Source organism: Schistocerca cancellata, chromosome 3 (assembly GCF_023864275.1).
Source record: "Schistocerca cancellata isolate TAMUIC-IGC-003103 chromosome 3, iqSchCanc2.1, whole genome shotgun sequence".
In the NCBI taxonomy this organism is placed as follows: Eukaryota; Metazoa; Arthropoda; class Insecta; order Orthoptera; family Acrididae; genus Schistocerca; species Schistocerca cancellata.
The window spans coordinates 729,022,966-729,040,631 of record NC_064628.1 but is presented as its reverse complement, the minus strand read 5'-3'; positions in this window follow the sequence as shown (position 1 = coordinate 729,040,631).

Genomic DNA, 17,666 nt, shown 5'->3' with positions numbered 1-17,666 from the left:
TCAATAGTAACTGGCAATGGCGCCTTGCTAGGTCGTAGCACATGACGTAGCTGAAGGCTATGCTAACTATCGTCTCGGCAAATGCGAGCGTATTTTGTCAGTGAACCATCGCTAGCAAAGTCAGTTCTCCTACTGGGGCGAGTGCTAGGAAGTGTCTCTGCGGCACTCGGTCTGCAATCACTGGTAGTGGCGACACGCGGGTCCGACGTATACGAACGGACCGCGGCCGATTTAAAGGCTACCACCTAGCAAGTGTGGTGTCTGGCGGTGACGCCACAGTTTTTAAGGCAATTTTTCTGCACTTGGGGTATTAGGAATAACGATGCAATATTCCGTCGGACGTACATGCATGTCCGAAGAAATCTGCACATTTCTTCTTATGCCAGAGGCACTGCAATATTGTATTTTCTTCGCCAGTACCAGTCAGCGACTTTCAATTAAAATGTCCTTCCCTGTACGGGAATTACATACAGGTAATGTTTGTACGAGTACATGTTGTGACGCAGGAGCGAAGACATGTAGAAGTTTGGGTCTAGCTGTGAATCTTGCAACGGATAGCCAAAGCGGTTAAGGAGACCACTCGCATAAAGCAAGAAATCCAAGGTCAAGTTCCGATCCGCCACTAATTTTCGTAGCCGCCACATCTACATCTACATCCATACTCCGCAATCCACTTGACGGTGTGTGGCGGAGGGTACCTTGAGTACCTCTATATGTTCTCCCTTTATTCCAGTCTCGTATTGTTCGTGGAAAGAAAGATTGTCGGTATGCATCTGTGTGGGCTCTAATCTCTCTGATTTTATCCTCATGGACTCTTCGCGAGATATACGTAGGAGGGAGCAATATAATGCATGACTCCTTGGTGAAGGTATGTTCTCGAAACTTCAACAAAAGCCCGTATCGAGCTACTGAGCGTCTCTCCTGCAGAGTCTTCCACTGTAGTTTATCTATCATCTCCGTAAAGCTTTCGCCATTACTAAATGATCCTGTAACGAAGAGCGCTGCTCTCCGTTGGACCTTCTCTATCTCTTCCATCAACTCTGTCTGGTGCCGATCCCACACTGCTCAGCAGTATTCAAGCAGTGGGCGAACGAGCGTACTGTAACCTACTTCCTTTGTTTTCGGATTGCATTTCCTTAGGATTCTTCCAATGAATCCCAGTCTGGCATCTGCTTTACCGACGATCAACTTTATATGATCATTCCATTTTAAATCACTCCTAATGCGTTCTCTCAGATAATTTATGGACTAAACTGCTTCCAGCTGCTGACCTGATATTATTGTAGCTAAATGATAAGGGATCTTTCTTTCTATGTATTCGCAGCACATTACACACGTCTACATGAGATTCAATTGCCATTACCTGCCCCATGCGTCAATTCGCTGCAGATCCTCCTGCAATTCAGTACATTTTTGCATTGTTACATCCTCTCGATATACCACAGGGGACATAGCCTGTTCTGATTCTAGCGCTTCCAGCTCAGTTCGAAAATGGTACTATCTCGACAGATAAAGCAGTGGATAATGGGAAAAAGAAGAATAAGGAAATGACATGTGTGGGAAACGACTGTGTTTTGCTGTTTTTTTCCATTTAGCTGTCTCGAACGATTCATTCCTCATTTTTTAAATATATTCCCTCATAACATGGCTACTTTGTTAGTTAGAATGCGGGCTATTACGATAAAAATGAAGTGGTTTACATTCATGAAGAAAGTTGTAGCAATGACGATATGATGTTTTCCAAGCTGGGTGCGATTACACGCTTCTTTCTATTGGGTTATTCGACAGTTCTTCGACGAGGAAACTGTGCACCACGAAACAGGAACCATCGAATAAGAGACGCTGGAGCAAATAACGAAACTGCGATATTAACTATAGTGAATCATAGTCCCCACATTCATACTCGATTCCTAAGACGCGAATTGTGAATGAGTCAGATAAATACCTGTTGAATTTTGAAACGTAGAAAATGTCATCCGTTTTATACATCCCAGCATCAAGAACATTATGAGAATGATTTCGAAATCAAAGTTACATTTTGCCAGTGGTCGCGACAGAAAATACGGACTAATTCCAGTTTCTTTGCTCCAGTATTGTTCTCTAACGAATCGATATCATGAACCACAGTACGATTAATTGGCATCACATGCGTTATTGGAATGTGGAAAATCCACATTGGTTAAGCCATGTGGAACATCAACTTCTGTTGAATGCGACTGCTGTGGCATAATTGGCGACAAACTCATTGGTCAATTCCTTACTGATGGCACTCTGAGCATTGGTAAATAACAAACATTCTTGCAGGAAGATCTTCCAGTATTGTTAGCAGATCTTCCCTTACACTTGCGACAAACAATGTGGTTTTCGCATGAAGTCTGTTCGGAACATTATTCTGTAGAAGCAATGGAATTATTTGACTTCGTGTAGAATAGACGGTGGCAAGATTGCCAGATCTTATTTGGAGTGACTCTTTTTGCGGGGTTACTTGCATAATGAAGTTCGTAATAAAGTGCCAATGCGCGATAACAGCATGCCACTAATGCGTGTCAGCAGATTAGATCTGTAACACTTCTCAGTTACATCGAATGATTCCATGTGTGGATAAATAGATAGGTGCATTGGAATCAGCGGCCACTGTTTTGAGCACATACTGTCAAATAATTTTTACAAACAAGCTCCCCAGTAGTGAGAGGTGAGAATATACACTCAAACGAGCCGACTATCCATGAGAGGCTAGGGAACACTTCTGAAACAAGTTTTATTTTTTTCAAAATTACTGAACACGGTTGACGAAGTAATGCATTTGTCACGACATAACATCGTTTTGGGACGCAATTATGTTATTTGTCGTTTATAGTGGCATCTAAGCACGCCACGAGACAGATGTTTCATGCAAAAGCTACATATTTTTTCCCATAGAACGCGAATCTATAATGGTCCCCTGAATGGTGGGGTAAGGGGTATACGTCGGTACCGCCGGACAGGGTTTTTTTTTTAATATTTGCTGTAAAAACAGTCTAGATCACGATTTATTTATTAAGGTGACGGTTTCGACCACTACTGTGGTCATCTTCAGACCATTGGGTAGGAACCTCTTTCTGCTGGAGAATCACTAGAATCAGTAGTAAACTTGGTCTTACGAATCACTTTTCGTGCTACACCTCGTCGAGGGTCGAGCCCGGGTTCGCCGTCACCTAGGCACACAGCTAACCGAAACCTTCACCGCACCGTGGATGCAGGCCACAGGTGCAATTTTTTGCTGTTGGGGGACATTCATCTGAACCTGCATGGGGCTTGTGTGAGCAATCGAAGGCGTCCTCAAGCCACCGGTTCAAAATTTACGGGATTTGCATGATCTATGCTTATATATCCCGTTCTTCAAACGTGTGCAAATCTACGAAGAAATTGTGGAATCCATTCCAAACAGATCAGCTGTGATTTTATGTTCGAGATGTCGACCAACACGTTATTAATCAGATGGTCTCAATGTTTGGATCATCGGCGTCTATCTGAAATAGTCCGACAAGAACCATAGGATAGGAATGTCCATAATAGTGAACTTAAAGTACTGCACATGTCGCCTACACCATACGAAACTGTTTCCTTGCTCATTCTTTTTTTTCATTACTTTAATATTAAATACACTTCCCTGGTTCCATCATGTTAAGCGAGAGCTCGTTGGAGGACGGGCTGGAGTTGTGCTATGTTTCTTGGTGAAAACTGGTTGTGTCGCGGTGCCAGTGATAACGGTGTGTTGCTAGGAAGTAAGCCAGTTGAGGGCCCGGAACACATCTTTTTGCGTACTAGACACACTGAACTTATAGCTCGAGTTGTCGTCTGGAGTGCGAATTTTTATAGTTGCAGGAGAGCTCTCGTGGTTATGTCACCCACTGTAACTGTGAATTTGTAATTCAGACGAGTGATTCGACCTGCTGCGCTGTTATTAATGAACAACACTTCAGAGCTTGTTCTCCAGTGGGACAATGATCATCCGCATAACACTGTTGTAACGCAAATTTCTCTGCAAAGTGTCGACATCTCGGGTTGCTCTGTTCGACCACCAGATCTGTCCCCAATCGAGTATATGAGGAACATCATTGGAAGACGTCTTCAGCGTCATCCTCAACCAGTATTAACCGCTCCTGCATTGGCCTCTCAAGTCCAAAAGGTATGGAACTCTATCCCATAAACTGACATTAGTACCTGTACAACAGAATGAATTCCTACCTTCAACGTTCTGGAGGAAACACATTTGCACTGGCTTATCTCGGGCATGCATTAACATCTCATCTTGAAACATTATTGCAAAGATAATAACTTAAATATGTTACCTAGACAATCATATTTCTGAAATTACATTACTCTCTTATAAATATTATTTTACTGTTGTGATTTTTTTCCGTCTGGTGGATCACCTGAACTTACACTTCAGTTGTATCTGACGTGGAAGCACTACCGATACACGGTTTTCACATAATGAATTTGGTGGCAATCGCCCATATTTGCAACCAATATACAGATCTTTGAGACACTGACGGAAAGATGTTGTTTAGAAGAGTCACAAACTTCTAATTGGAACAATAACTATTGACAGTAAAATCCTTAAAGTAGAAAGAGGATGTCAGTAGCTATTGTTGCAGTAAGTTAGACCATATAAAACTTCCTGGCGGATTAAAACTGCGTGCCGGACCGAGACTCGAAATCGGGACCTTTGCCTTTCGCGGGCAAGTGCTCCATCAACTGAGCTACCCAAGCACGACTCACGACCCGTCCTCACAGCTTTACTTCTGCCAGTACCTCGTCTCCTACCTTCAAAACTTTAGAGCATATAGTTTACGGGTTATCGTATTGTGAACATTTTAAACACTGAGAGCTGTTAGTTCTATTCCCTTTGCTTAGATGCTAGGCAACGATATTGTATTTGTTTGCATTGTATTGTGTGTACACTATTATTTCACTGCGGCGATCCTGTCAGTTATTGTGAGATAATGGACATAGCAGGACGTACTTGGAAGATGGTTATTCCCAATGCGGAAAAAGCGGACATGGTCACGCGAAATGACGAAAGTAGGAATTATGCCTTTCGTTTGTGTTCCATGTATGCCGAAGATATCCTGATAGACGTCGCCCGCTTTAACCTCTTCATATAATTGCAGGTAACATCGAACGGCGTATTACTGCTCTCTGAGCTGCAGCTTCCACTTGAATGCTAGAACGTGTGCAGCAATGGTTGCTTGGCAGACTCGAGCTTATATTGACACTGGCAGCGGCCATGTTGAGCACTGGCTTTGAGAATGTCACGCCCTACAGAGAAACTACATTCACCTACGTCTGTCTGTTTTTCTAGGCATTTTTCCATTAAACAACACGACACCTCCAAAGACTTACTAACCTCTGTGTACTGCTGCACGTATACACCTTTCCATTTGTTTCAGCTATCACAACATACAAAGAACTGTCCGCGTTTAGAATTTTCAAACCACGACACCTCTTAAATTACTCGCACTAGGTATTTGCAACAAACAACACTGACGTTCTAACATAGACTACTTTGATTGTGGTACTGCCAGTAGGCATTGTTCCAATTAAATATTTGTATCTTTTAAAAAAATAAATAGTCTTTTGAAAGTCGCAGCTCTGTGTATAGGTTGCTTAGGTGGGCCCATTCCAACCATTCCAGCATGTGAAATCCACATATCAATGGCTCCCTCCATTATCGAAATATTGGCTGTCCAACCTTTGGGTGATACAGCTGAGTACTATGAGTTGCATGGGTATGTATTCCATCTACTCTTCTATTAATCCTTCATCTCCTTTCCCCTCTCTCCTTCCATCTCCTCGTTCACCCACCTCTCTGACCATATCCTCTAGCACTTTCTCTGACCACTTTCTCCATCCCTCCCACATTCTATGTCCTTCTCTTTTTGTGTCTCTCTTCCTTTCCTCCCCAACTTCTTTGTCCATCACCTCCTGCCCCCTCAATTTATCCGTCTCCTTCTCTCTCTTCCTCTTAATCTTCTCTTTCCTTTGTCTTTCCATCCGCTCCTCACTCTATCTCTGTCCACTTTCCCCTCCCACTTTCTCCTCCACCACATCCTTCTCCTGTCTGTGCCCATCTCCTCCTTGCCCTTCGCTGTCTGTCCACCTCTTTCTCTTACGTTATCATGCACACCCCAGTAGGAGGGTAATGGTTCTAACTCCCAACAGTATTTCTTTCCAGACAGTAACTAATATGTGCACCAGATTTGGTGGAAATCTTTTCAGGATTTTATGATGAGCTTTTTACCCGTGGCTTTCTCCACCTACGCACATGTCAAATGTATTTCACATATATGTGACATATTGCCGAAATTTTGTACACATGGCACTTGTATCTTTTGCACTTAATCTTTATGATGTCATATCTTCTGAGGTGCTGTACAGTAATGTAATTTAGCAGGTACATCCACTGGTACTTGCGGCTTCCGTCTGAAATATGTTCTACATCAACATATATACTCCGCTAGCCACCAAGCGGTGTGTGGCGGAGGGCAGAATTCGCGCCGAGTCTGTTCCACTCGGGGATCACGGGAGGGAAAAACGACTGCCTGAACGCCTCAGCAAGAACTCTAATTTCCCTTGTCTTTGAATGGTGATCATTGCGCGATCTGAAAGTTGGCGATATTAATATATACTCTACATCCTCGGCGAAGATCGGATTTCGGAATTTAGTGCGCCGTCTATCTGCAAGCGTGTCCCACTTCAAACTTTCTTTGAGATTTGTAACGCTCTCGCGATGGCTAAATGTACCAGTCACGAATCTTGCCGCTTTTCTTTGGACCTTCTCAATCTTTTCAATCAGACCCAACTAGTAAGGGTCCTATACAGACGGACAGTACTCTGGCACTGGACGAACTAACGCATTGTAAGCTATTTCCTTTGTTGAAGGACTGCATCGCTTCAGGATTCTACCAATTAACCACAATCTAGAATTCCCCTTGTCCGTTACTTGTGTAAGCTGAACATTCAATTTGAGATCTACATCTACATCTACATCCATACTCCGCAATCCACCTGACGGTGTGTGGCGGAGGGTACCCTGAGTACCTCTATCGGTTCTCCCTTCTATTCCAGTCTCGTATTGTTCGTGGAAAGAAGGATTGTCGGTATGCTTCTGTGTGGGCTCTAATCTCTCTGATTTTATCCTCATGGTCTCTTCGCGAGATATACGTAGGAGGGAGCAATGTACTGCTTGACTCTTCGGTGAAGGTATGTTCTCGAAACTTTAACAAAAGCCTGTACCGAGCTACTGAGCGTCTCTCCTGTAGAGTCTTCCACTGGAGTTTATCTATCATCCCAGTAACGCTTTCGCGATTACTAAATGATCCTGCAACGAAGCGCGCTGCTCTCCGTTGGATCTTTTCTATATCTTCTATCAATTCGAATAGTCACACCCCGATAGTTGACGGCTGTTACCGCTTCCAAAGACTGGGCATTTATTTTGTACTCGTACATTAATGGGGATTTTCGCCTTGTTATTTGCAGTAGGTTAAACCACCCATTTATTTTCTACAAATCCTCACTGTTTTGTTCACAATCTTCGTGTGATACTCCTTTCCTGTAGACTACAGCATCATCAGCAAACAATCTAATGCCACTGTCAATTCAGTCAACCAGATCGTTTATGTAAATCGTAAAAAGCATCGGGCCTATGACACTGCCCTGGGGCAGTTACGCTTGTTTCCGTTGAAGTCACCCCGTTCAGGACCACACACTTCTCCCTGTCTGTTAGAAAACTATCTGCTAAACCGCATGTGTCGTCAGATAGGCCGTAAGCGTACACTTTTTGGAGCAAGCGACAGTGCGGAACTGAGTCGAACGCCTTTCGAAAGTCGAGTAATACGGCATCAACCTGGGAGCCGGTATCTAGAGACTGTTGTATATCATGCACAAAGAGGGCCAGCTGTGTCTCGCATGACCGCTGTTTCCTAAAACTGTGCTGTTTTCTAGAAAGGTCATTATGTCTGAACACAATGATTCTACAACAAATAGATGACAGGGAAATTGGCTGATAAGTATGTTCATCCAATTTCCTACGCTTTCTATAGCTTGTATGACCTGGGCCTTCTTGCAGTCCCGTGTATCTTTCCACTTTTCCAATGATCTATGATAGATAATGGATAAGAATGGTGCTATATTTGTAGGATAGTCAACAAAAAATCTTACGGGGATACCGTCTGGGCCAGATGTCTTCCAGGAGTCTAAGGATCTTGACTGTTTTACAATCTCAGATACACTAAAAAGTAAATCATCACTCTTGACGTTTCTTTGATGATTGAAAGGGGGAACGACGCTGCAGAACTCTACCGTAAACGAGTTTTTGAAAGCTAGGTTTAGAATCTCAACCTTCTGTTTATCATCATGAGTTACATTACCCGTACTGTCAGCAAGAGAAGGAAATTGAATTACTTGTAGCGTTCATAGAGTTTACGTACGACCAAACTTTTTTGGGGTTATTTCTAGAATCTGCAGATAAAATATTGCTTTCAAATTCGTTAAAATAATCTCTCATTGCCCGGGTTCCCGGGTTCGATTCCCAGCGGTGTCAGGGGTTTTCTCTGCCTTGTGATGACTGGGTGTTGTGTGATGTCCTTAGGTTAGTTAGATTTAAGTAGTTCTAAGTTCTAGGGGACTGATGACCATAGATGTTAAGTCCCATAGTGCTCAGAGCCATTTGAACCATTTGAGCCAATCTCTCATTAACCTTGTGAGAGCTGCTTTCATTTCGAATAATTTCTGTTTGTCAGCGGGGCAGTGACTATGTTTAAAACGACTATGCAAAATTCTCTGCTTTCTCAGCATTTTCCTAATATGTTTGTTGTACCAAGGTGAATCCTATACCTCCCCTATAATTTTGCTATGCACATACTTTTCTAGCACATGATGGACAATACCATTAAATTACGACCAAAGACGTTCAATATCTTTGTGCCCCGCGGTGAATGCTTCGAGCTGTCTGTGAAGATATTCATTAATGACACTTTTATTTGCTTTCCCAAACAAGAAAACTCCACTGTGTTTCTTTGATTTTTTTGCAACTTCCAAAGACATAGAAGCCACAACGACATTATGGTCGCTAATACCTTCTTCTGGATTAACTTCCTCCAAAGGATCAGGTCTTTGTCGCCAAGATATCTAATTTTTACCCATCTCGAGTAGGTTTTCTAACAAATTGCTCAAGGTTGTATGTTGACAGCGCTCCTAGAATAACATAGGGATAGTAGAAAAGAAATGGGAAACCAAAACACCATGCTGGGTGCTGCAGTTTTTAACTCATCTCCTGAGGTATACACCGGTGAGGCCAAACGTTGTGACCACCTACTTAAAAGCGTGTTGGTCCACTTTAGGAACGCAGTTCTGCATTGATGTGTGCTATGGATTCGAAAAGTTCTTGATATGTTTTCAGAGGTTTGTAGCACCAGGTGCCTGCGCACAGGTGAGACACTTCCCCGTAAGTTACGGGCGGTTGGTTTGTGGGCTCGTATATGGCGTCCGATTGCATACCAGTTGGTTTTCGTGGGATTGAGATCAGTTGTATTTGATGCCAATGTGGGCTCACTATCATGCTCCTCAAAACAATGCGCCGCGTGGAATGGCCGCGCGGTTTAAGGCGTCCTGCACGGGCTGCACGGCAACTCCCGCCGGAGGCTCGATTCCCCCCTCGGTCATCGGTGTGTGTGTTGTTCTTACCATAAGTTTGTTTAACTTAGTTTAAGTAGTGTGTAAGTCTGTGCACCGATGAACTATGCAGTTTGGTCCCTTAGGAATTGACACACATTTGAACATTTGAACAAAACATTGGAGCATAATTCTGGCCTTCTGATACGGTTATCCTGCTGGAAGATGCCATCACTGTTGAGGAAGCCATCAAACATATTGCGTTACAGCTGGTCCCTAATAATGTTCACGTATTATTATCGGAGGTTCCCTGCAAGCCGAGGTGAATGCCCCCATAAGCTACTGCACCCACCAGACTGCGTCAATGGGCACAGCGTATTCGTAGCAGCCGTTCGCCTGGATGACATTTTTTCGGGACATGGGCATCGATCTAGTTCAACAATAAACGGGGCCAGGCGACTAGGCCACAAGTGGTCCAATCTGCACGGTTCCGTGCCTACTGTAATTGTAACTGATGATACTGTTGAGTAAGCTGCTCCGGAACACCATGTTGAGTACTGTTCCTTGCACGGTGCACGCCAAAACACTTCTGCCAGCGCCAGCACTGTGTGGTCAGATCTGCAACACATCTCCACCTACCCCACTTCAGGAAGAGGGCAATCCCCTGATCTATACGTTCTGTGATGAGATATGGACGTCCAAGTTCTTTTCTCCTACTCCAGGTTTCAGCGATCTTCAACCACTTGCCACAGATGCTCACGACAATAGCCCACGAAAAGTTACCAGCTTCGCCCTTTCCGAGATGCTCGCTTCCAGGCACTGGGCCACAACAATCTGGCTTTTGTCACAGTCACTTACATCGGTGGATTTCCGCATTACCGCTACTTATTGTCAGTAGAATGATTCACCTTTCGCGTCCGCTCCGCTCACATACTTCCTTCTCTTACCACGTCACGTGCCCTCGGAGCCACTAGGCAATGTATAACCTCGCAGTGGGTAGTGGTCATAATGTTTTGGCTCATCAGTGTACGTCAGACAGTGATAAGTTTTTAGGTACATTCAGCGGCATATGTGGATACTGTGTGCGAAATGTGTTAAAGTATGGAGTTAGTAAAGTAATAATAACAAAACGTCGTGCATGATTCGGCAGTTATTAACGCATCTCACTATTGGCGTCATCTTTTCTCAACCATGTGTCGTACAATGATATATTTTTGTTGATGTATGTGGAATTTTGTAGGTGCATATGAATAATATCCGTAAAAAGTGCTCTGAGTAGTGTTAGTTGCAACGATGTAATAAATATGAACATCTTACATGATGTGATTGTTTATGATGTCATATCTCCTGCATTTTGTGTCAGACAGTGATATAATTTTGCTCGTAATCCAGTGACATATGTCAGTAGTGGCTGCAAATATGTGTCACCAACAGAGTTAGCCGTAAAGAAGTTGTAAATTAAAAACCTCATGCTTCGTACCACAGTTTTGCTGTATGAAGAGCGGATATGTAATAAGTGATAAACTTCACTTCTTTCATCATTTCGTGGCGGTCGCCAGCGAGTGTGTGTGTATGTGTGTGTGTGTGTGTGTGTGTGTGTGTGTGTGTGTGTGTGTGTGTACGTGCGAGTGTGGGTGTATGTGTAAATGTGTGAATGATGCGTTCATTACACATGTGTATGGATAAGACTTAACGGAAAGAAATATATTTCACGTTGTAGCACTTCATACATACACATGATGAATAAAACGAATTATTGAATTGTGTGGAAATTAATAAATGGAAGAAGATGAGTGAGGGAGCGATGTACAGACAAGATGATTTCTGCTGTGACTTGCCATCGAATTGCTGAATCATGCTACCGTTTATAACACACGAAGTACGAGCGATGGTTTCCTATCCGATAAGAAACTTTATTCACCTCTGCCACAGTAAAATATCTCATTTATTCCAAAAACATTAAGGAATTTTACTTGACCATTCTCTTCCATAATAAAACATCTCATATATTCCTGAATTTTCGGCAGAAATAAATTTCTCTTGTTACGAACACTAGTTTGCATTTAAAATGGCTACTAGTGCTGGAGGTTAAATACGCAATTAGCCCGTTATCGACTCCAGCAACTTTGTTCATCATCCGACTGGGAATTTGAGGACCAAACGGGTTGTTACTATGCATTAGATTCATTTACGGCTGAACGAAGTAGGGACGGACACGGTAGAATTAATTGCTGCCGATGTGACGTCTCTGCTACAAAATGGAAAAGCTCTATCGAGTAATGACCTCCCTAAATAACAAAAGTTATTTAGGTCGACAGTGTTCTGAATAGTGATAATTAAGGGGTGGCATATGAGTTTTTCGGCTACTAATTGCCTCAGCAAGCGCTGTTTGCTCTCTGATCGTAGATTTTTTGTTTGTGTTACCGATTTTGTCCTCTGACAGCCACCCAAAATGGAGTGTGTACTGAATACACTTTCCTCAAAATAAAGACGCTTCTTAACTGCCAGTGAGGACTGTGCACACAATGTAATAGAATTGGAAAGAATTTTTCGAGATTCGTCCTTTTAGTTTAGGAAGCTCCACGTAAGGAGAAAATCTTATAATTGCGCTTGCCATTTTGCACGACATATTTGAAAGTACCGCTCTGTGGCTACACACTGTTATGTTGGCATGGGAGACGCAGCGGCTGAGACTAGCACTTGCATTGGAGGAAGTCCTTATTTTTCAGCTGCATTCTGCTTTCCCTCTCGTAATACGTGGTTTTAATAATTATCAATGCTTCCCATGGTATTGTGAGCAAATCTGCCTTTGCTGTAAGCAATTTTTTTGTCTTCGTGTGCGTATGGGTGGGCTATAAATGACGTAGCAGAAAGGATATGAAAGGCTGTGACTATTCTTTTTCTCATAGTCCGTGGATAAACAGTATTAAGCGTTCGTTGAAATTCAGAGTAGAGATAATGGCTACCACAGTCACTATGAAGGTGACAGAGATCCACTTTCATGAAATTTTGTAAAGGCCACAACAGTCTCTGATCAGAAATACTTGTTTATTCAATTACGGGTTTCGGTCATTATGGCCATCTTCAGATGGATTTAAAAACAAATAAAATGTGCACATACGGGGTGAGTCGCGTAAGACGTAACATCCCTTTTATTTGCGTTACGTACATCGAAATTCGGTTTTCCGCAAATGTTAGAGCGTCGAGGGGCACGTACTTTTTGTATAGTTAATGCTTTTAGGGTTGGCAACAACGTAGGTTTTGAAGCCAGTACATTTTTTAAATGGAAACGTGTTCTTTTTATAGCGGCATTCGATAGCTCTTGATAAGACAGTTACAATGATACAGCGATTTTAAACGTTGACGTTGAAGCTTGTCGGAAAAAAAATCGAAAAATGTCCTAAAATTAGAGAGCACGGTGGCTGGAATCAGCATTAGTGATCAGACACGCCAAGCAGAGCTCTCCTGCTATTCTGTGTCAGCATGTCAACACGTTTGCCGCTTACCGTGCAGAAATGTGCACCAATGAGGAGGAGTTGGATATACTACTTTTATATGGGTAATGCAAATTAAATGCCGTAAAAACAGTACAGCGGTATAGGGCTATCCATCCGGATCGCAAATGCCCGACGCAGGCCGGCCGCAGTGGCCGAGCGGTTCTAGGCGCTTCAGTCTGGAACCACGCGCCCGCTACGGTCGCAGGTTCGAATCCTGCCTCGGTCACGGTTGTGTGTGATGTCCTTAGGTTAGTTAGATTTAAGTACTTCTAAGTCTAGGGGACTAATGACCTCTGATGTTAAGTCCCGTAGTGCACAGAGCCATTTGAAACTTTTTTGTTTTGCCCGACACGAAGGGCAATTACATGAATTATTAAGGCACTACTGCGGACAGGCTGCTTGAACGTCAAAAAATGGATAAGAAAGTGCAACAGACGGAGAACACGAAGAAGCTGTCCTGGCTACAACGCCAACCAATGTTTGCTCTTTACCGATGAATTAATATTTGCTAACGTGAATAATATCAATTTGCCTACCCTGCATTACTGGGGAGCCGAAGATCCATACTAGTTTCGTCAGGTACAACATCAACAGCCGTGGAGCGTGATCGTATGGTGCGTCATCGTCATTACAGAAAATTGGATTGTAGGACCTTACTTCATCTCAGGCGATCTAAAAAGATATTCGTACGCTCACATTCTGACGAACATTCTGCCATTCCTTCTAGAATAGATACACTGGGTATTCTACAGTGTGTGTGGCTGTAACACGGCTGTTGTCCAGCTCACTCGTAGCGGGTTGCTACTCAAAATGAATGATACCTTCCGTGGACGCTGGATAGGACGAAATTCTGTTGTCGAATGGCCTGCATGGTGCCCCGATTTGAGTCCTCTTGATTCCTTTCTATAGTGAGCTCTGAAAGAGGCAGTCTATTACGGAATCCCATTTACAGCAGGCGATATGTGTCGTTGAGTCACCAGTGCATGCTCTAAGACATCATCTACTGTAATTACATACGTTCATCGTTCTTTCGAACGGCGATGGGAAATATACGTTTCAGTCCATGGTAAACAGTTTGAACACATGCTTAAATATAGGATAAACCTATTTTTGGAACGCAAAATTTTTGTAATGTGATTGAGATGATTAGCACCTCATTGTTAGTAGATTATTTATTTCATTTAAATGTGCACGAAATGGCATTGCAATGTCAAGTAAGTCGAGAACATGTATTGCACTTCGCTAGTAACACTGTCAAGACGCTCTTACGTGCTGCATGAAACGACTTTTCGTTAAGAATATAATCTATTTTGCGCTGTACAGGTGGTCACCAAAGTATTTTTAATAAAATGTTTACTTCAACGAATGTTTCCCATATGGTGTAATTTAGTTCAGTGTCGATAGAGACAGTTGTCCGAGACGATATATTTTACCTCAATGAAGCACACAGTCACGTACAAGAAAAGATATGTCAAAAGTTCCTTCCAATATTTACATATTTAATACAATAGTTGCTTCTCCCCGCGTATGAGAACTCTGAACAGTTCATATCTCGGTTTCATCTCAAATAAATCTGGGAGGATACCCAAATGTAAAATAGTTTTCCTAAGACCTTTGCGATACTCTATATTCTAGCCTATGCCGTATTTCCATACGCATCATTCCTAGGCTATCTTGCATCTAGGTCACAAGTTGGTTCAAGCGGAAATAAGGCTTTGTTCTCGTATCGCAGGCCTATTTTATGGTACACAACAACGCAGCCTAGAGCGAGACGCCTACTTGGCAGTGTTTACACCACCAATGCAGTTTCTGGACATCGTGCTCTCACATTTACGACTTTTGTCAATTTTTTACGTCAGTTTTCAATTTCGCCATTAACAAAGGCTGTATCACAGCAGTTCTCTGCTTAAGATATATCGAATGCAATTATAGAAAACAAAATTGGAAGATGAGCTTACCTATATCGTTCCTAAAAAATTCATTCACAGTTTCTCCCCACCGAAGTACATCACATCACACATACACAAGATGAACACAAACAGAAATCATCACCACTTGGAAAACCCTACGACACACGTAAATGCGAACAGTACATCAAACCAGTCAAATTTGTGTCTGGAGGCACTCGTCACCCCGGGAAAAAGACCAAGGAATAGATAGATACGAAGAGCCTGAATCAATACACATGGAAACAATGGGGCCAGAAACCAAAACAAAACTCAGAACTGTCGGGCCCAGACTTATAAAAGTAGACAAAAGAAATGAGGACAAAACTGCGTGAAACACATGTGACATTTGCAACAATGTCAACGTGCGTCGAGAAACAACCACCCCACTAAACATCAACACCGACAACATAACACATACCGCCAGTTATACACAAATCAGCACGATCGCTGATACTAAACCAGCAAGCACCACCAACATCAGTGAAAAGCGTGTGAAGGCAAAAAACATTGAAGAAGCGTGTGACAAAATGAAGTGTAGCCATGTGGCATCCAAAAGAGATCTTAAAATATCTCCCAATCAGCGGCCAACACCAACCCACAATCCATCTAGTACCACGGCAGAAACCGCAACAGAAACGAACATCAACAGCAAGCTATTGACAATTTAGAATTTAGCTTACTTTTAAACAGGCTAGAGAAAAAAAGAGATAGTGCAGACTGTGCAGCGGATGCTTCTTAGATTTTGCCATCGAAAGGGAGATTTTCTATGTTTTCCAGTAATTGAGCAGACAGACAGAATCATCCTAAGTTTTATGGCGGTGGTGCCGCGACAAACACTTCGCTGTAGAAGCGGCTTACGAAGTCACCGCCACACTTTTAATAGCGGGCCGACCTGTCCGCTGGAACAGTGAACAGAAAGATGAAACTCAAACACTCTGATTAAATGACAGTCGGTACTTATCTTTATTTACGAAGATACAGAAACACAGTAGTGAACTCCGTGTCTACAGAAATCTGTCTAGATCGAGTCGGAGCGGCTAGGTCAGCGTCGGCTGACGACAAACATCAACTCTGCTGCGATGAACACACAACGGACTCGCAAGTACACAAATCGGTGGTGAGCATACCACTGCGCGGCGAATCCAGAACTGTCCTGGCGCTCGCGACTCCAGCGCTTAAGAAGCCAGAAGCCAGCGGTGGCGCGCGCAGACTTGCGGCGATTTCCTGTATCGCTGGCGCGGCTTATGCGGACGGCGTCCGGACTTTGATGCTGCCAACCTTTTGGCAGCGGGCTCGGCTGGCACCACTGGCTAGGATATAACACTAAGGACAGAAAATGTTCCTACTTCAGCATAGCCGCTGCTCGACCTCATGCTACAGGTCTGCCTGCGCAGCTCAGAATCTTTCGATTTGGACAAAAATATACAGATCATGTAAGAACACACGGACGAAAATATTTTGATTACTCACAGACACGCATTAAATTTTTTGTACACTTAAAACGTCCGAAATACATAGACAAAAAATGAATATCTTACAACATAACAGAAACAACTGTACGACAGTTAGCGCGGAAATCCGTAAAATAGCACAAGATTTGCAGGCAGACATCATGTGTCTATGTGAATTTTAAAATTTTCCCTGCGAATTGACTGTTCAAACAAATTTCGGGCTTGCAGCCGGTCGTCATTCAATACCTCGCACGATATTTCAACTGGGCACCTACCAGTCAACTTCAGGTAAGCCGTCGCGGACTGGCGACAACGTTTTTTTTCCTTTATTATTATTTTGAAACCTTTGCAATAAAGGTAGGCCGGCAGGGGACTATCTAAGTCACTCTTCGGCCATAACGAATACAAACAGTAAACAGAAAGACAGAAAAACAATCAAATATGAAGGATAAAAATGGGAGGCAGACATAGCGAAATAAATGAAGCTGTTCACAGGCGCACTGTTTGGATAAAAACGTTCATCACTGCACACAACGGAGAAGACAGAGTTTAGACACTTAAATGGAGGAGCACTAACGGAGAGACAGTGAAGCACCGATGCGAAGAGAAACACGAGCACTGGTGACGATCTCCCACACGAAGTTGCACAGTTCACACGAAAAATCTGGGGGCCTGCCACAGGGAAGTAGTGAGGGTTGGAGGGGGAGGGGGAGGGGTTTGATGCCAGTGGGAGAGACTGAGGGAGGGGGAGGGGAAATGGTAGGGTGTGTGTGTAAGCCCAGGTTGGGGAGGGGGGAAGGGAGGGAGGGAGGGAAAGTGGAGGGAGAGAAGGGAAAGAGGGTGCCCTGGAGGAAAAACAGGGGGAGGAAGGGGTAGATGGAGGGGATGAGGGCATCATCATGGAGGCGGAATTGGCGGAAGCCACCTTGGGCAAGGCTATGAGTGTGGAGAGATGGAGACTGGGTGGGATGTGGGAGTACAGGTGTGGCAGCGAACGGGGTGGTAAAAGATGGGACAGACATGCGGGAGAGGGAGATCAAGTCTGCAGGAGGTGTAAAGGATCCGTATCTGTTCAAGGAAAAGGAAGAGTTGTGGGAAAGGAGTTAAGTCGT